We start from the raw sequence: 22,382 nt of genomic DNA on the forward strand, positions 1-22,382 counted from the left end.
CAAACGAATCGATTTGATTCCAAAATGATAAATAAATTAAATAAAATACAAGATTTAGCGTTGAAATCGATATAAGACAATAAATAGCTTGGTTACGGGAACAGAGCTTCCAAAGACAGTAATAAGAATATCAATAGATAGCAAAATAAAGTATTATTGAGCTTTTGAATAGTATGCAACATAATTTTGTCAGAAATTAGTGTTCTCTACAATGGCTGTTGAAGTCACTATTTATAGCTGCATCTAGGGCACAAGGTCCTAGGATCAAGCCCCTCTTAGATGATAATTATGGGGGCTATTGATGAATGTGTAACGGCAGGCTATGAGTGCAAAAATTCTCTATGATGGATTGTATATTTAATACTGAAGAATATTCCTCATTGAATATTATCGGGGGGCAAACATTCGTTTGTCTTTATTAGCAATATTCCGCTCCAGTCATGGTTTCTACTTGACTCGCTTTCTGTCTGCCTCTGATTCTACGTATTACTCTATTATTCAAATATTTAATGTGAACCTACTTTACCCTATACTGATAGTCCCCTTGCTTTCCGGTGGCACATCTTTGTGTCATCGGAAAGTTGGTGAAGATACCTTCCTTGGCGGAAACTTTTCTGACCCCTCTGCAAAGTTTCTGACGCTTGATTAGATGCACGTCTCTCCGCATTTAATGCCCCGAACACGCGTCACTCCACGATTTAGCAATACGTTTACCGGTTCCCGAGGTAATCATAGCCATAATTTTTGCCGCCTATTTCTTTACTTATACGCCTCATTCTTCTTCTTTTACACTTCACAGTTTTTCAAACTCTCTCAACTTCTCTACACTCAACTCTTTCTTACTTTTACTCTTCTTTAATATTCTTCTTTAAATAATTCTTAGTTCCTTCCCTAACCATGGCCTCCTCCTCCAAGAACTCATGTTCTTAAAACAATAAAGAAAGCACTGATGATGCCGCCTCCCCCCGGTAAGCACCATCATTCCCCGAAGGCTCAGTACAACCAAGGATTCTGAAGAGAAGATTCCTTATACAAACTCTCGTACATGGGCTGTGGGCGTGTAGCCTTCTTCCATCCGTTCTTCTAGCATTACTACTATGAAGGAAGAATGTGGTTGCTATGATTTGAACATCATCGCTGAGGATGTGGTGGAATGAGTAACCTTCCCTAAGAAGGGTATTATGTACGTTTACACATACCCCTTCACATTGGGCTCATTCTCATTGAGCGGGGGACTTGATCCCGTAATCCTAGAATTCTACTTCCGGTATCAAGTCTGCTTGGCAAGGTAAGCCCTTATATATGATGGACAATAGCTTTCTTTTGCGGCTATGCTAGGAGACGAGGGAAGAGCTCTCCTTCACTCAGATGATGAACCTTTACTCTCCCAAGATTTTTCATGGGGAGTAATAAACATTAGCAAATATGGACACAATGCTTTGCTCACCATCATGGATGATGACATCAAATGTGGATGGATGAAGGGGTTTGTTATAGATGCCACCATGGATATCATCCTAGTCACAAATCCATCTTTTCCTGAGTCATGGATTCGTACACGTAAGTTCAACGTCTGTCTTTTCTCCAATTAAAGGTTGTTTCATGCTGTTAGTGATCATTCTCTTTTCATTATTTCAATAACTCGGTAGATGCCACCAAGGGTTGAAGGCTTGGACTAGTGGGTCCAAAAGATTTTGGATATTACCACGCTTGAGACCCATTAAGGGAAAGAACTGACCCTCAAATATGGGTAGAAAGCCAAAAATCATGGTAAGTTGATTCTCGAAACTAATCTTGTTTTTACCTCATGTATAAGAAAACTGGTTAACTTCTTTTTTCGTTGAATTCAGGTCTTCCGCAGGGCTCTATTACCATCTCGAGGAGGACATTTTCGCTGATCCCGCATAGGCTGCGAGGTTGCTGAAGGAGGCCTTTACCCGAACAGGTACCATCGGATCCACTTCTAGTGTAGGTGCTTCCTCTCGGAGTCCCCGACCGGAGAGAAAGCAACCAAAAAGGCGGCGCTCCTCCTATGCCGAGGGCACAAATAAAAAAGGTGAAGAGCATCACGCCCGAGCTAGCCGCAGCCACTGTCACGCCCCAAACCTGGAGAGGCGTGGCTAGCACCCGGTGTCGTAGTAGCCCGAGCGAACCACTCTGTAACTCATTCATTCATTTTGTAACTATCATAGGCCTACATGGTCACAACTCGTAATGTACAATTGTAAGTGGGCAAATATTATATTAATGAACCATCGTTCTTAAAACATGAATACATATGGGCCGTCAAGTCCTCTGACATACTGTACAATCTGAATCTCTGTCTAAAAAGTCTCTAAGATTAACTAATATCAAAGAGGACAGGGTAACGGCCTACCCATAAGTCTGTACCAAAATTCTGACACAATGACTCATAGACTCGGCTGCACTCCAAATGAGGTGGATTCTTACAGATCCTTCGCTGAATGCCAATCTCGTCTAATATGAGGATTCGTCAAACCGATTTATATATATATATATACCTGGAGGCATGAATGCAGCGTCCCCAACAAAAGGACGTTAGTACGAATAATGTACTGAGTATGCAAGACATGTAAATAAATATATAAAGAGCATGGAATAAACATGAAGTAAAGGACTCAACCTGTAAGCCTGGATAACTCTGTAAATCATGAAGTACTTATAATGTCATGCATATGCGTATAAATGTTATGTCGTGCATAGGTCTGTACGTACATAACATCATAAAGCCTCTGAGGGCATCCCATCATATCATCTTAGCCACTGTGGGCAAATCATCAACGTATACCAGCTGATCAGGTGGTGGTGCGTATATAACGCCATAACCTTTTCCTATATCCCATATACATATAATATACATATATACGCGTATATAACGCCATCTAACCATGGGGGCAACATCATCAATGTATACCAGCTGATCAGGTGGTGGTGCGTATATAATGCTATAACCTCATAATATACATATATACGCGTATATAACGCCATCTGGTCATGGGTCAATGTAAATGAATGCAATGCATGATAAGTACGTTAATAAAATCTTTTGGAGTGTCATAAAACCATTATGCCTTTGAATAATATCATGAAGTAAACTTTTTTCAACTTACATATTTTTCTGAGACCCATGAACATGTGATAAAATAATAGGACACATGGAAATTCAAGAATATAGGTACCTCTAATACTTCTATGAATAGAGCCATTTATGGAAGTTGTGCATTTGCTCGTTTCGTTCGTGCCATATAGATCATGCCAAAAAGAAAGAAGGGATAGCCTTAACATACCTGAGCCGATTCTCTTGACAATCCCTCTAATATACGTCAATTACGGCAAATCATGTAACGACGGATTGAAGTAGGGAAAAATCCGTGTGATATTCTTGAGAAAGATTATATGCTAGGTGTGCGAGTACTGGGCTTGGGTGTGACCACGAGGAAGACAGTATCTTTTGCTGTAGAGATAGGACTTGGAAGAGGGCACTCAATGTTGGGGGCAGACATATCTTCCAACACAGTCTATTCTGTGATGACAGGAATGGTATTTGATTTTGTTGTTTACCTTCTTTGGAAAACCTCAGCGATGGGTCAGTCCCTCTATGGATGAAAACATGCATCCGGCGCTCAAACCATAATTAAGGGAAAGTAGATTCACTTAACAGAACCACATGTATTAGGTAATACTTTTACTTACCATAAAACCAAGAAGAAAAATAAAAAGAAACCCTCCATGTATTAGTATTTTGTTGCAAACTTCAAAGTAATCTTCTGTTATCTTCATGATGAGTGTCATTGGTATATGCTATAGTTTTTGGAGCATTGAACATTTAAAGTTTTTTTTCCACGTTGAATAATATAGCCTTCTCTTTTTCTAGATCCTCTTGTGCTGGATAAATTGCTTGAAAGCTTTCTGACGCTGTACTCTGTGGTTTTTAAAATTGTGGTAATGGTAATAGTTTTATCCAAAAGTTCTCCTAACATGCCATCAATATTTAAAGACCAATGAGTCATTGCATCTTAAGTCCTTTGTGGCCACCTTACTTTGTGAATTAAAGAGTCATTTGGTTGATTATCTCATGCTTCCACATTTGGGGTGGGGTGGGAAAAGTTTAATTTTTATCCACTTATTAGGTGATTAGGTAATGTTCGACCCGTTATCGAGTAATTAACTAATTACTCGCATAATTAAGAATTGTTTCAAATTACTTAAAATTCTACTTATTTTTAATATATTTATACATCCTACTATCATGGTCATATGGTACCATATAAAATAAATACATACACTATTATTTTTATTAAAACATCCATGTAAAAATATACATATTTTCTCATCTTATAATTTTCCTAACCTCATATAAAGAGTACAAATTTACGTACGCTTAATTCTTAAAAGGGTAAAAAGATAACCTTCTTTTCTTGTGAGAAAATAATTTCTATCTTTACAATAAAGAAAATCTCATAAACGTTTCTCATATTATGTGTATAATTTAAAACATATACGAAAGTAGTAATATTAATAACTATATAAAATTATATTCTTCAAGCCATTTTTTTTCAAAAATGATCCACTCAAAATACCATGTAATATATATATATATATATATATATATATATATATATATATATATATATATATATATATATATATATATATATATATATATATATATATATAGGGAAATTACATAAGTTGGCACCCGAACTATGGCCCAAATCCCGCTTACACACTTTCTGTGGACCATAATAACCTTACACACGCAACCTTTCTAAAGTGTGCCTAGTACACACCTTCTTTGACCAGGTCTAAGCGTGTGTAATACAAACTGGACCAAGCGCGTGGACACTATTTCAAGACAATTTCTGTCTTTAATAAACGGTCAAAAACACATTCCAATGACCCTTTTTAAAAGATTAAAAGGGCCTTAACCCATTTCTATCTATATACTAACCCAATTTTCATCTTCTTCTTCCTCCTTGAAAGCTCTAAATTGAAGAAAATTTTATCTTCTTAAAGCCAAAATTTATTCCTCTTCTTGAAGCTCGAAGCCAATATTACAGTCTTCTTCTATTCTTCCTTCTCTTTTTTGACATAAGGGTTAAATTTCTAGGGCTCAATTTTAAGATTTGGGAAAATGCATAATCTGAGAAAATTTTGCTATTATGGTGAAGAAGCTGTGGTGATACAGTCATGGAGTGTTGATAATCCGGGTCGTCGATTTTACGGATGTCCATTTTATGAGGTAAATATCAATTGTACTTTTTTAATCGATTTTATATTCCGTAATAATTTTGTCTCTTCAATATTTCAGAGGACAGACGATCGGCATGTAATTTCTTTATGTGGTTTGACCCCCCAACTCCAGAGCACTTGAAAATGGTGATTTTGGGGCTGCTGAAGAAGAAGAGTGCGTTTGATGCATTGTTGAAGGAAAATAGAAACCAAAGAAATTGGAGGAGATTGTGTGTGCTGATTTTAATTGCAATTGTGTTGAAGTTGATTGTGTTAGGTAGTTATAAAGATTGTTATATAGTGTAAGAAAATGAATGAAGTTTTTTGGTAGATTTTGTATCCCTTTGTTAGAAATGAATGAAATCTTTTGGCAATTGTTAATGTTGTTTTGTTTGAGTTTGTTGCTGTGTGAGTTAGAATGATTTTTTTTGGCAATTGTTAATGTTGTTTCGTTTGACTTTGTTGCTGTGTGAGTTGATAGTACAGTTAAAATACACCTCAAATTGTGACTGATAAAATACTGAAACACAGTCAATTAATGGCTGATATACAACTCAAATGCTGAAATTTTCCAGAAATAACAGCATACAAAAATGACAGCACAAATGCTTAACAACATACCAAAATAACAGCATTCATACAACACTAAAGACACATCTGCCCAGAAATTATCAAACAACACTAAAAATATATTTCATCATAGAATAAAGGTGTTTATTACAATCACCTAATAGCAGCAGCCTGCCTTAACAAAAATATACGCTGCCCAGTTTTACAACATACCAAAATAACAGCAGGTTGCCTTAACAAAATAACAACACTAATAACAAACCTAAATAGCAGTTCCAAATTAACCTAACAGCAGTTCCAAAATAAATTACAGTTCCAAAGGGAAATTACAATAGTTCCAAAATAAATTAATAGTGACAATAACAGAATTCAGTGGTTGTTCTGGGATGGCTGGGATGATGAACTTGCTTGACTTAAATTGGATTGAGATGTGGCAGTTCTGGAACAAGTTGCAGCAGTTCTTTCAAGTTGTCTTCTAGTAATGGCTGGTCTACCATTCCATTTTACACCACTTCTTGGCTTGTATGCACACTCCAGAATATCTGTCGAGGACCTCTTTTCACGACCATGAGAGACCACTCTTGGCTTACCTCCACCAGACTGCCAAAAATAGAAAATATTCAGTAAAGTTGTTAAAGCAAACAATATATAAAATTAACTTTGAACTACTTACAGAAAAACTTGTGAACCCACTGCTTGATTGAAATAGTCCAAACCCAGAACTTCCCCTACCACTACCAGTTCTTCTTCCTCTACCAGCAGCAGCAGGGGCAGACGTAGTTGGAGTACCAGTTCCTCTTCCTCTACTAGCAGCAGTTCCTCTTCCTCTACCAACAGCAGCAGGGGCAGAAGTAGTTGGAGTTCCTGTTCCTCTTGCTCTGCCTCTTCCTCCACATCTTTGGATATATGAAGCATTTGCTGGAGTAGAATCTGCAGGCCTTACAACTCAGACACATTTTGAAAGTCATAGATCCTAGTGTAGTTCATTAGTTAAATAAGAGACAGTAAATCCACATCTACATCTAAGTCAATGTTTGACTACCACCCACATAACGAGCAAAGTTACCAGGAACTAATACCCCATCATGGTACCACCTGAGGGTAATGATTTTAAAAGACATTATCTGCAAACAAATAAGGGACAAATAAATGGATTTTTCACATGCAATAATTGAAAATAAAGAACTACAGATGAAATATAAAAGTGGAGACAAAGACAAGAGCATATCACATTGTTCAAAGCAATGGTATTACAATAATCAGTTAAACCCTAACTTTACACACGGTTTGCAAACACAAGACAAATCTCTTTTATAAAAAAACTATCTGTAAAGGCAACAAGACGACAACTTCACAGTGATATCGATAATGACAAAAGATTCCCCTTTTAAAAAATCCGATAACCCTAAGCAAAATAGAAGAAATTTCAAAAAACCCCTAGATTCAACCCACCCACTACTAAAATAAACGGGTAATGCAAGGAGAAGAAAATTACTAACCTATTAACCGCATAAATCCACCAGAAATCCACGATGAAAGCGTAGCTTGAGATGGTCCCCGGAATCGCCTTTACAGTAGCTCCTTCTAGATGTATCGGATTTTGAGTACTGACTTGGGTAAGTTTGGTTTTAACGCTTTTACCTTGTGGGTCGGGTAGGGTCGGGTAGGGTCAGTTAGGGTCGGGTAGGGTCGGGTTAGTTATTATAAGGTAATGGGTTAAAATTATGTAAAGTCAAACGCGTGACATACACGGATGTCTTATTAACAGGATCTGGTCAAAGGAGGTGGGTACTAGATACACTTTAGAAAGGTTTCTTGTGTAAGGTTATTATGGTCCACAGAAAGTGTGTAAGGGGGACTTGGGCCAAAGGTTGGGTGGTAAACTATGTATTAAGCCTATATATATATATCAAGGTTATTAAACTTACGGGGTGTAACATCCTTCCCCATTTTAGAACATTCGTCCTCGAATGTTAACTCCTAGGGATTTGCAAAATTTTCAGTAGGGTCTCCTCTGTAAATTAAGCTTAAAACCCAAACTATATCTGAAGTCTCGACTATTCACAGCCTTTTGTACTTGAGTATCTCGTATCTTATTCACATTTACCTTACTTAATTTTATTAGTAATGTTTAATTTGATTATGGTAGCTTCCCTTTTTTTTTATTGAGTTCTACAGCCCAGAGAAAATAAAATTAATATATAAGTCTTAATGTTATTGGATAAACTGGTAGCGTTGGCTTTTACTTTGTTACTTACTAATACTACAACAACTGGTCAACTATTGAATTCTTATTTTGACTATTGTAGCGTCTTCTTTTTTTTTTTTCCTTTTACGAGTAGTATTGCTTTCGGTCATCAAATAAAATCTCTTTGGTTGACCCAAGAAAATGAGACCACATGAAGACCCTAGATAGAGTAATCTTTGTTCTTACGAGTTCAGGACAAATGGCATGTATATTACGTATTATTTTTATTCATAACCATGATGTTCGAGCTATTTACGTGTACTTCAACTAGATTTACACGGCACCTGCTACCTCTGGTGCATACAAAATCTCGTGATAACTTCATACTGACTTCTTACGATTCAGCTTTACGGCACGATCTGGAAACAAAAGAAACGTAACATTTTCTAAATGCCCTATAGCCTCTCAATTATAAATGTGGCGCGTAACACACCCATAAGTGAGACTCTACTAGGCAACGACTTTGTGAATTCCCTAGGACACGAACTGCTCTGATACCACTTTGTCACGCTCCAAACCTGGGGAGGCGTGGCTGGCACCCGGTGCCATAGTAGCCCGAGCAAACCACTCTGTAACTCATTCGTTCCTTTTGTAACTATGATGTGCCTACATGACCACAACTCGTAATGTACAATTGTAAGTGGGCAAATATATATTAATGAACCATCGTTCTTAAAACATGAATACATATGGGTCGTCAAGGCCGCTGACATACTGTACAATCTGAATCTCTTTTTACAAAGCCTCTAAGATTAACTGACATCAAAGGGGGCAAGGTACCGGCCTACCCATAAGTTTGTAACAAAATTCTGACACGATGACTCATAGACTCGGCTGCACTACGAATGAGGTGGGGTCTTACGGATCCTTCGCTGAATGCCAATCTCATCTACTATGAGGGCTCGTTAAACTGATTATGTTACAGTTTATGAGCTCGTTACAGTATATATATATACACACACACACACACACCTGCATGCATGAATGCATCGTCCCCAACAAAAGGACGTCAGTAAGAATAATGTACTGAGTATGTAAGGCATGTAAATAAATATATAAAGAGCATGGAATAAACATGGAGTAAATGACTCAACCTGTAATAAAGAAAATCTCATAAACTTTTCTCATATTATGTGTATAATTTAAAACATATACGAAAGTAGTAATATTAATAACTATATAAAATTATATTCTTCAAGCCATTTTTTTTCAAAAATGTTCCACTCAAACTACCATATAAATATATATATATATATATATATATATATATATATATATATATATATATATATATATATATATATATATAACAGTATCAAGGTTATTAAACTTACGGGGTGTAACAGCCTCGTGATGAAGGATGATAGGGAAGCCAGTGATAAAGGGGCTTCTCTATAGAGGAGATGACGACCTTCATCGGCTCAACATAATTCTTAATTTGAAAAGCTAGTAACACCAACTTAGGACGACGTCCAAGCTCTCTGGGAGAGTGTGATATAGTGGATGATGCCAATTCTCACTTCCGAGCCCCAATTTATGCTCCCGGTACTATATGACCGAGTATCGGGCCCCTTCCGTCTTTTGTTGATGAGCAACCTACAACCAGCACTACCTTTGCTGCAGCTGCTTCTCATCCGACAACATCGTCAGCTTCATCTCCTCCTACGTGGGTCATACCTTCATCACCAACAACCGCTACATCACCCCCACTAGCCACAGACACTCGAGAGGAGGATGTCCCCCATCCCCAGTCCCCAAACCATGGAAATTTGGGGCATAACATTTGCCCCCTTTGAAGATCCCTAGAGGAGGATGAGCATCTCCCTCTTTGTCTCTACAGAGTGCCATCTGCTATCCCGGCCGGTGGAATTCGCTAATTACCTGAAAGAGAAATATAAGAAGAAAATACACTCTCTTATGGGGAAGTGTATGATAAACAGTGCCATGCACAACGCCGTAGCGGTATGATATTTTTTCCTTTTATATTCTTCTTGTCTTGTTATGACAAGATTTTTGATTTCAGTTTTTGCTTTACAAGCTAACTTCCTTGCTTCCGAGGGCCTTCATAAGTTCATCCTTGATAAAGAAAAACTCACGTCCTAGCAGGATAAAATTGTTGCTCGCCTCCCGACAGTGGAAGCACAAGCTGCCAAAGGGGGTGAGTTGGAGGCTCAGCTATAGTAGAGCGAGCAAGAGGTGATGGCCCTTAGCCAAGAGGCCGCCCTGTTAAATGTTGAATTTCAAGAGGCTAAGGCTAAATGCTCTGTGGTCCAAAATGTTGTTCTTGCTGCTGCAGAGCGCGAGGCTGCCTCTACTGAGAGATTGAACAATTTGGAGGCAACCTAGAACTCCAAAGTTGTACAGGCTATTGCTGTTGTGGAGAAGCGTGTCCAGATGGAAGATAACTATAAAAGGGTCATGGAACACAATAAGGTTCATATCTCCACTATCCGTGACATTGATCTCAGCCTTTAGGCCACAAGATCCAAGCGGAATAGCCTTTCGATCGAGGTTGACCAGCTTAAGTTAGAGCTCCAACATCGAGCAAATTCCCTCACTGTTGTAAAAATACATTCCATGTAAAGCATGAGGAGAAAAACCTTGGAAAAGGCCAAAGTAAGCGTCATTGATTTTGATGCCGAGATCGCCAAGGCTTGTGAGCTGGAGTCAATTGCCCGAAGGTGCCTCCCGATTCGACCTGATGCAACTCACTGTTCTGGTGTCAGTTTTGAATTCTCAAGAACTAAGGAAGAACTTGAAGGGGATGATGATGAAGGCCAAGATCCTGAGCCGGCGGCAGATCAACCTACCTCTCCTAGGGGCACAAACGCTTCTCTTCCCCCAAGTTCTGGCGATGCAGTAGTTTAGTTTTTTTATTTCTTTTCCCTTTGTTTTTCTTTTCATACTTTTCCCTATCTTATGCAAGCTTTGGGTGCATTTTTACCCAATAGCATTTGGATTACAGGCATAAAATCTTTTGGAACCAATCCTTTACCGTGAGGATTTCATAAGATAGGGCCTCTTATGTTTATAGTGCTCTTGAAGAGGACGTCTCTTGTTTATTCCTGCACTATCATTTGAAGTACTTGATTAGCTTCCAAATAACAAAATTATTTCATTGTTTTTACAAGAAACAAGATAAAAATAAAAGGGTTTTACTTTATTCCTCCCATTTTCAAAAGTACATAAGCATTCGTTGCGCTGAAAAGAAATTGCCATTATTTATGGCTAATTTGTACAACTTATTTCTACGGGGCTAGTCGCGCAGTCCCCGATCCCGATGATACATCTTTGTTCCCTATGTTTCGTAGTCCTCATTATGTGGCAGTCAGGTTGTCGTATTCTCATATCATTCCCCAGTGTTCAAATGCGAAAAATGCGAATTGGAACACTGGCAGTCTTGTTTCTTTGCTGATTCCACTAGCGAATGGTTGGATAATCTTTGGTCCGATAGCAAGATTCATTTGTATTTAGGAACTTTTCTACCAATTCAAAGATTATCTAACTATCCCCCAATTGCTTGTAGTGAATGGCCACTCATGAACGGTCGAATAGATTTTGGTCCGATAGCAAGCTATATATATTTCCCATTAAGAACTTTGTTGTCGAGCCAAAGACTATCTAACCATCCCGTAGTGGCTTGTTATTTCCGTGCCTTGTTGTTTAAAGTCTTGTTTCTGCTGATGGTGTTTCCTTCGTAGTATGGTTTCCGTTATTGCCTCGTTAAAAACCTTGCCAGAAAAACCCAACTGGGATAAAAAGTGGACGAAGGAAAAAAGAGTGCAACACATACTTCCAATATAAGTGGTGCCCATCCACAATAGTACTTTTTGAGGTGTGTCACATTTAGTTGCTCAGCAATTTTACTCCGTCTTGATTTTCCAGTTCATATGATCCTTTACTAGTGACAACTGAAATAGGTAGGGGCCTTCCTACGTCGGACCCAGCTTCCCTATGTTGAGCTGTCGGGTGTTTTGAGTCACTTTCCTTGAAACCAAGTCTCCCAATTTGAAGTAACGGAGATTTGCTATTCGATTATAGTATCTCTCCATTCTTTGTTTCTTGGCCACCATCCTTATATACGTCAAGTCCGTGCGTTCGTCGAGCAACTCCAATCTAACCAGCAATGCTTCGTTGTTTGCTTCTTCGTCCGCCCGGAAGTATCTCATGGTAGGTTCTCCCACTTCCACCGGGATCAAGGATTCTGCTCCGTATACGAGAGAGAAAGATGTCTCTCCTATGCTTGATTAGGCTGTCATTCGGTATGCCCATAGCACTCGCGATAACTCTTCGGGCCATTTGCCTTTGGCGGCTTCAAATCTTGTTTGAGATCTTGAATAATCACTTTATTTTGTTGATACCGCTTGGCCGTTTGTGCTCGGGTGGTACGAGTAAGATGTGATTCTTTTGATTTTCAAGTCTTCAAGGAATTTTGTGACCTTTGTACCTATAAATTGTGGGCCGTTACTGCATGCTATCTCCTTTGGTATCCCGAACCTGCAAATTATGTTCTCCCACAGGAAATCGACCATTTCGTGCTCGTCGTTTTTTTGGTATGGACTTGCTTCAACCCATTTAGAGAAGTAATCAGTTAAAATCAAAAGAAAACTTAACTTACTAGGAGCTAGCGGCAACAGACCGACTATGTCCATCCCTCATTTCATGAATGACCAAGGCGACAATACCAAATTTAATAGTTCTGCTAATTTATGCACCAACGGTGCTTGGCATTGACATATGTCGTATTTCTAAACAAATTCCTTAGTGTCTTGTTCCATACAGGGTCAGTAGTATCTTGCCCTAATTAACTTTAATACTAACAAGTTCGTACCTGAGTGATTTCCACAAACTCCTTCGTGAACTTCTCTCATGAAGTAATTATCCTCGGAGGCTCCTAGACATCGGGCCAACGGGCCTTAGAATGATTTTCTATACAACTGGCCTCCCTAGAAGTTGTAACGGGCTACTTTACTGTGGAGTGTCCAGGATGCTTTGGAATCTTTAGGTAGTTTGTCGTGCTCGAGATAGTCGATGATTTTTCATTTCTCCAGCCTAGACCAAATTAGTTGCAGTTACTTCATCATAATCGTCCACATCCAATAACGAATGCATGAGCTGTACGACCGAACCGAAGTCTAATCCTTTCATTTCTATGGACGAGCCGAGATTGTCCAGTGCGTATGCATCTTCATCTCCCATCCCACCCAAACCACCTGACATCCATATGAATTCCAACCTTCTTCATCATCTAATACACTGCAAAACTCTTCCTCCATCAACTCAAATAACGATATGAATATTGACACAACTGATAAGTTGGGAACTCCAAGACAAGATGCCAATAAATCATACCTCTCTACCTTTCTTTCCAATAATATTACACCTTCAACATCTACCCTAAGTGCTCCACTACACCACCCTATGGTGTTTAATGATGAAATGGAAGCTCCCACTGACCCAACCATTTTCATTCCCTTATCTACTGAAGAAAAGGGTAGAATCTATAAACCATGGCAACATGCATTTATTATAAAATTATATGGTCGAAAAATTGGACATCAACTCCTTAGGCAAAAAATTTATGCCTTATGGAAACCAACTGAAAATCTACCACTTATAGATTTAGGATCTGATTTTTTCCTACTTAAATTCCAGAAAGAGGAGAACAAGATTCATGCTATACAGGATGGACCTTGGTTTGTATTAAATCATTTCCTATCTGTTCGCCAATGGGAACCAAAGTTTATGGCCTCTAAAACAAAGATAAATTACTCTGCTATTTGGCTGTGTTTACCTGAACTATCAACTTAATTCTATGATTTCCAGATACTACAACAAGTGGGAAACAAAATTGGGAAATTATTAACTGTTGATACATGCACCTCTTCGACAACATGAGGAAGATATGCAAGGTTATGCGTTGAGGTACCTTTGGACCAACCATTATGAACTCATGTTTATATTGGAAATCACAAGCAGATTATTTTGTACGAAGGATTAAATTTTCTTTGTACCAAATTTGGTCGGATGGGGCACAATCAAAAAGTTTGTACTTATCTAATTAAAGAAAATAATCCTGATATCTCTATGATGAATCAAGCTATGAACACTAGCCCTCATATTATCACCACCAAACTACAAACTACTGATGAATGGAAGACTGTGAAATTTCCCAAGAAGTCAATTAGGAAAATAAACTCCTACAAAGGTAATCAACCTCCAGAAATGCCAGCTTTGTTAGCAAATCCCACAAGCCAATCAGGTATGCATGATAAGGATTTAAACTTGATAACTACTCCTAATACTCTTCCTTTTACTAAATTATCTATTAATCACATTAATACTAGTACTAATCTTAATAAAAATGAACCTACCTCCACATCTTACTCTCTTAATAACAATAAATTTGTTAAGATTTTTCAAAATGACTCTAATGATGATCACTCCTTAATTACACAACCGTCAATCCATACTTCACCCCAACACCCACTCAAGTATCACTACAGCCAACCATTCACTCGGCCCAATTAGAAAAATGCCACACCACAACACCTATCAAAACACATACAAAGAGCCACGTCGCCAATTCCTACATGCAAGGAATACTACCTTTATCAAATACTACTAACTTAGCAACAACACATAACCTACAACAAAATACACCCAATAAAAACAAAAGTGATTCAACCATCCTAAACAGTACACTATCGACCTCCAAAAACCCTACTATAGCTCCTATGCAAATAGCCCATCATGATACTCCCACTATCATTTCTTCAGCTCCGTCAAACACACACTCTCCAACTCCATCAATCACACCGCCCATATCAACCTCTCAGATTGTTGCTTCAACAATTCATTGCTCAAATCCGGACCAAATACACTCAATCAATCCTTCCCTTACTCCTCTCAATTTCCAAGATGTATCCCAAAATCTCAATCACTTAATAATTCCATCCACCAACCCAACCAGGCAGAACATCCACCGGCTCCAACACAATCAAACTCCAACCCCATACTCCCTTCCTCCCTCACACCTGATCATGGAGCCAAACACAATTATCTACACTGCCCAAACACCTCCGGTAACACCAACTCCAGTCTCTTGGCTCGATATAGGACTTCAAAACCATGTATTAATATTCACAATAGAGCTCATCCACCAAGAAGTGACCATTCTAATCAACAATCCGAGAGATCTTGCACAGATAGTAGCGGAGGGAATGCAACTAGGGACGAATATGTATGGAAGGTACCATTGGTCGGTGATGCAAGCACCCCACCTTGCACCATATCACCCTCTCAATCTCCCAACACCATATTGGGATCCCACTCACCTTTATCCACACCGCATCCAACTACCATTCTATCCTCCTCCAACTCCTACAACCTATTGGATTCAACCATACATGCTTCCACAACCATATCTTCCAATATTGGAACCAATAACACCTCCAACTCCTACTCCCTTACCATCCCAGTCACCACCCCACCATCCCAATTCACCCGAACAAGACATGAACTTCCAGGTAGAACTCGAAGCAGCAATCGTCTACAACAGAGAAACACGTCCAGTTCATGCATGTCTCGATGGGATCAAAGTATTTATCCAGAAGGAGGAATACGAAAGAAAAATATACATAAGGTTTCCTCAAAGGCTAATGAAGGTATCATTTCGGATAAGGCCCACAAAAATCCAGACGTAGGCAAATATGCCATGCTCCTACTTCCCACCTTTCGTCTTCGCCCAGGAGAGAGCAACATCAGTTGGAGGAATCCAAGGAGCAGACACATGCTCGACTCAGACAAAAATAATATGAACTTCATAATTTGGAATTGTAGAGGGGCCAATTAGCTGACTTTAGAAGAAATTTTTGCTCATTACTCGACTACAACAGGCCCTCTTTGGTTGTTCTTTTGGAAACTCACTGTCAAATTCATCAAAATTTGAAGGAGGAATTCAACTTCAATGGGCTGATAGAGGTAGCTGCCATAGGATAGTCTGGGGGAATAGCCATCTTATGGCTTTCAAATGTTCTTAATGTTGAACTTGTGGCAACTGCTGCATAGGAGATACATTGTCATATTCAGGTGCACCCTTTTTCTTTTAAATTTTTATTCACTACCATATATGCTAGTACTGAGTTAGTAAATAAGCAATCTTTATGGGAAAATATAATGTGTGTTTATGATAATTACAAAGGTCCATGGATCCTAGAGGGAGATTTTAATGAAATAACTCATGCCGCTGATAATTTGGTGCACTTCCTATTAATAATTCACGTTCAAATAAATTACTGGACTGTTTCAACTATTGCCATTTAATAGATTTAGGGTATAAAAGAAGTTGTTATACATGGACTAATGAAAGGCATAATGGGGCTAATATACTTGAACATATTGATCGTATTGTAGCCAACTATAACTGGCTTAATCACTTCACTGAGGAAATGGTGACACACCTCCCACGTACCCAATCAGACCATTGTCCCATTAAACTTGAACTACAGTATAGGCCTTTGCCTCGTAAAAAAATCTTTCGATTTGAAACAATTTGGACTACGCACCCTTCTTTCCCTTCTGTTGTTAAACAAGCCTGGACGGATAACTTACTTCTCCTACCTACTATAAACCAATTTACTACTATACTACAAGAATGAAACTCATCAACTTTTGGTAATATTTTTAAGAGGAAAAGGAAAATACTTGCTCGTTTAGGTGGTCTTTAATCTTCCATTCATTATCCAACTAGTACCTTCCTACAAAATTTGGAACACCACTTACAAATGGAATATAACCAAATCCTACGACTTGAGGAGGACTTTTGGAAGTTAAAATCCCGCATTACTTGGTTAAATAATGGTGACGCAAATACTAAGTTTTTCCACCTAACTACTATAAATTATAGAAGACATAATCGACTCACAGCACTTCAAGATCAAGGGGGAAATTGGATTACTAATCCTCATCAAATAAAAGAGAATAGTACTCAATTTTATCAGAATTTGTTCACTACAAAAAAAATATCTCTTACTCAAAAAATACTGGACTTCCTTTTAATGTCCTAACAAGAGATGATCAGCTTTGTTTAATACATCCTTACAAGATGATGAAATTATAAATGCTATAAAATCTTTTCAACCTCTAAAAGCTCCTGGACCAGATGATCTTCACCCATTATTTTACCAAAAATATTGGGACACTATAGGTGACTCTGTTAAATATTTCTGCCATAAAGTTTTTCATGATTACCATATTGATCCTTCTATTAACACAACTTTCATATGTCTAATCCCAAAAAATGATAATGCTTCAACGATATCACAATACAGACCTATTAGCCTTTGTAATACTATTTACAAGATTATTACAAAAATTATTATGAACAAATTAAAACCAATACCGGAACACATTATTCATCCTAGTCAGTCCAGCTTTTAGAAAAATAAAAGAGCTGCTGATAATGATATAATTGTACAAGAGATTATTCATAAATTTCAAAAAATGAAGAGTTATAAATTAAATATGCTTCTCAAGCTGGATCTTGAAAAAGCTTTCGACAAATTAGAATGGTCTTTCATTTATAACACATTAGTAACCTTAAATTTCCCCAAAGATATTATTAAATTAATTATGTCTTGCATTACTACTACTTCTACTTCAATTTTACTTAATGGTAATCCAACTGATTATTTTACACCCCCAAGAGGCATTAGACAGGGACACCCCTTATCACCTTATCTGTTTATTTTATGCCTGGAAATGCTATCAAGAAGCATAAATACAGCAGTTGATTATCAGGCGTGGATACCAATTTCCTTAGCCAAAAAGGGACCTCAACTATCCCATTTATTATTTGTTGATGACATTATCCTTACATCTCAAATTACTGCTACGACATGTCAATCAATTGTTAATACTCTCACTCAGTTTACACACCAGTTGGGTCAAACTATCAATTTTGAGAAATCCAAATTTTATTTCTCAAAGAATCGCAAACCTCATATCAGACAAACTATTCTTCAACTATTTCAAATGAATGAAGGAAAAAGTTTTGGAAGGTATTTAGGTTTTCCCATCTTTATAAATAAACCATCAAAAAGGGATTACCAATTCCTACAAGACAATTTCAAAAACAAACTAGCAGGTTGGAAGACAACTTTTTTATCAAAGGCAGGAAGGGCTACTCTAATTAGATCTACTTTAAACCACCTTCCTAATCACCTGATGCAATATATAAAAATTCCTACTTATATAATTACTTATCTTAATCGGTATCAACAAAAATTTTTTGGGGTACAACACCACAAAAGAAAAAACTTCATTTGATGAAGTGGTCTACAGTTACACAATCGATCCACCAAGGGGTTTAGGTATACAAAACCTGAGTATCAAGAACCAGGCATTACATGCAAGTCTTGCATGGAGATTGTTTAACAATCCACATCAACTGTGGGCACGAGTGTTATTACATATTAATTTATGACTACATCATTTGATAAAAGTCCAAGGTTCCTATACTTGACGTAATATTATGAAAGGATGATCTTATTGTCATTTAGGGTATAAGTGGAATCTTACGATGGGACAACATGTTAAGTTTTGGACTGATCCCTGGATCATCCAAAATAACACCTTTCGTAACTATATACATGGACCTCTACCACAACATGGTTATACCAACTTATATACACCCCTCACTACCCACCCCACATAATATTCCTTATACAACACTAATTCCGTTTGCTCTATGACACCTTTGGATAGTAAGAAATAAACAAATACTAGAACACCAAAAAGCCACTCTTAATATATCTTTTATTATAAAAACATCTACTGAGTTTTACTTCGTAACAAATCCTTCAATAAAACATCGTTCTCTGACACCCCTTTATATAAAATGGCATCTACCAAACCAAGCCACATATAAACTGAATAGTGATGGGTCTTATTTTCCGGATAAGAGCAAATATGGCATTGGTGGTGTTTTTAGAAACATACAAGGGAACTGGATTATAGGATTTGCAGGAACCGCAAAAGAGGGAACATGTGTTCAAACAGAACTTCTTGCACTCCTCATGGGACTTAAAATTGCTGTACATCAACATCTCAAACCACTCGTCATTGAGACTGATGCACGTGCAGTAATAGGTATGTTTAACTCACCTACAATGCAATACACTAGTATTATTAATGACTGCAGGTTCTTACTCCTACAGCTGGATAGTCCACCACTATAAAACATCTACAAAGAGCAAAATTGTATTGTTGATAGCCTAGCTACATATGGAGCCATGCATGCAAAGGAGCAATGCATACTTTTTGGAAGACCACCACTTTTTGCTATGCCTTCTTACCAACAAGATCAATAGGGCACGCTACAACGAAGACTAATTAGGAATGACTCTAGGGCTTCAGAACAATCACTCTCTGGTTCAAATATTTTGTATAATAGTAGTTCTTTATCTAGGAGTGTGCCGTTTTATAATAGTAGTTCTTCTATTTTTAATTCTAGTACTAGTCATGGTTCCCATATGGGAGACCTGGTAACAAAGTCTAGCTTTGTACAAATGATGCCTCTTATGCATCTACTTAACATGTGTGATGTACTTGTTTAAGCTTATATAATATAACTTATCTTTTCGACCAAAAAAAAGTCATGATGCAATCAGAAAAGATGCAAGAGAAAGATGTGTCTGGTTGCAAAAGGCAAGAGTCGTTTGGAGAAGGTTTGACATTTACAAGGGCTACCCATTGAGAACTTCCAATTAATTTGGAAACAGAAAAAAGAAATATTTGAAGTCAAATGACTTGCTTCCTTCACATCAATTCTTAGGCCCTGCAAAATAAATAGAGGCAGTGATGATTCTAACGGAATATGAAGCAATTTTTGCAAGAGTGTGTTTCCTTTGAGTGTACAATTTATGAACTTTCATCAGCAAATTGCTGATAAAAAATTTTCATCAACCACTATTTGAGATTCTTAAGTACTATGATTTTAAAGATCAGACTGTAATAAAAGCGGTGAATGAAAAGAAGGGATTAACCGATAAAAGCAATCCATCATTACTTCGTCCACACTGTTTGGCAAGAAACCTATTTTCACACAATAATTGATGGAAAGGTTCTCTTTTCTTACTCAAGTTTTTAGTTGCTTATTGATTTTTAATTTGAGAGGTATGCCATATTTGCCTTCTTTTCAATTTAAATATAGTTATAATGGATGTCTATTTTTATTATAGTGGTTGTTATTTATATCTAAGTATCTTTGTTAAGTAAAAATGTCTAATTGATATTTTACGTGGAATGTCTCCTGAATTATTTTTAACGGAATGTAGTGTAAAAGGAAACACAAACATACACAAATGAAATATATTAGTATTGTGGTACAATTCAATTCAATAATTTTTGTCTTACTCAATTGTCAGTCAAAATTAAAATCGCTTATAGGGGTAGTTCCTACTTTTAAATTTGGCGATCCAAGATTATCTCTTCACTTGAAGAAAAATCTTAATCTTTCTGACGTCTACTTACTAATTACGTTTTTCTTAATTTCCTGTACCGTTGAATGCTTTTTCCTCCAAATACTTGGTTTGACTCTTTTATATAGAATTATTTATCGTTTTATTTGTATTTTTGATTTAGGGAGCATCATAACAAGATAGTAATTCAAATGATTTCATATGAGTAAAACAAAGTTACAGTATTGACCTTAATATTTTGTAAATATGCTCTCACCCTATATTATTTTTCTTTACACTACCTATATTTTTTGTAACAACCTATTTATTTTCAACAATTAAAAAAATATTGATCAGCAAAATGAGTTCATAAATTGCTCTAAATGAACAATTTCTAAATTTTTATCCCCCAAAAAAGACAATTCCAATATTTACAATAGAAAATTGTGGGCATTTTTAGTAATGTAAATTTAGCCAAAAGTAGGATTATTATAGTTAGTTAACTTCAAACTTCTAAGTATTATAAAATATTATATAGAAGGTATTATAGTTATATTACATAATTTTTTTATAACACTGACATCACCATAATGCAAGTTGATGACATCTCATGTCTTTAAAATGCTTAGGGAAATGTTCAGTATACAAATTTTATAGTACTATCAATTAATAAGATACAACGTGCAACTCACGTTTATATATATGTGTGTGTGCCCGCGCGCGTGCGCGCTCCACCCCCACAAAAACTAGTCAAAACAATCCATTATACGCTACTTACAAGCACAAGTAACTTGAGTTGAAAAGAATAAAATTTTCTATATGGAGGAACAAAAAGAATGACTAACTCAAAATTTGAACTTTGAACTTGCTGCTATGGAGGAGAATGGAGTTCTTTTCGTATTTGAGAAAATAATTTGACTATTCATTGCTTTTGGGAGATAGTAGCAGACTAGAAGATAAGATAAAGATTGAAAAAGACCATAAATTAGGACTTTTAGCAATAAAAAATATCTTGACTTTTAAATTTAATGTTTCAGTTCCTTTTTAAAACTTTTGAATAATTACAAGCTCACCTTTGAGTATTTGGGTATTATGTTAAAGATTTATAGATCAAAATTTGTTTTAATTTGAAAAAATATATGGGGCTTACGCCTCATTACAATAACGCGCCTCAACGTTCGGATGGACGTCACAAATTGTTGAGCGTATACCTCTTGAGACTTTCTCCACCCACCATCGCTTCGGGGATTTTTTGTGCACCTCGCCCCAGGGCTAGCCTCGAGGCTCGCCCTGAAAATGCCTTTAAAATACTGGCCACGATTGATTGCTAAGTCGATTGCCAAGATATGACAATGCCTCCACATGTAAACACATATCATGTTTGAGATCGAACCTCGTGTGGGTAAGATAATACCTAGTATCGGCATAACCAACAAGATCGAGATTGCAATAGTGTCATGACCCAAACCGATGGTACGCGACGGGTGCCCGAATCCTACATGTCAAACATCCTTAAGCATGCGTTTAATATATAAACATGAATAACATACGTGAGGGAAACCTATCCAAAAGACATATGTGCATATACATGCGGAATACAGTGGGCGAGCCGACAAGACTGCTATAGACAACTATATATCCAAACCTGGAAGCCGGCAAGGCCACATACTATCCAACTATACATGATTGTCTACAGACCTCTAATAGAAATACGACTGTACAAAGACGAGACTGATCCACGATATATATACAAGCATATCGTACCAAAATTGAAAGCAACTCCGGATCAAGTGGAGCACACCAACTCTCGCTGATCAAGGATCCTAAGAATGGGGACTATCGGCTTGCCT

The sequence above is a fragment of the Nicotiana tabacum genome, chromosome 11 (assembly GCF_000715075.1).
Source record: "Nicotiana tabacum cultivar K326 chromosome 11, ASM71507v2, whole genome shotgun sequence".
Classification (NCBI taxonomy): domain Eukaryota; kingdom Viridiplantae; phylum Streptophyta; class Magnoliopsida; order Solanales; family Solanaceae; genus Nicotiana; species Nicotiana tabacum.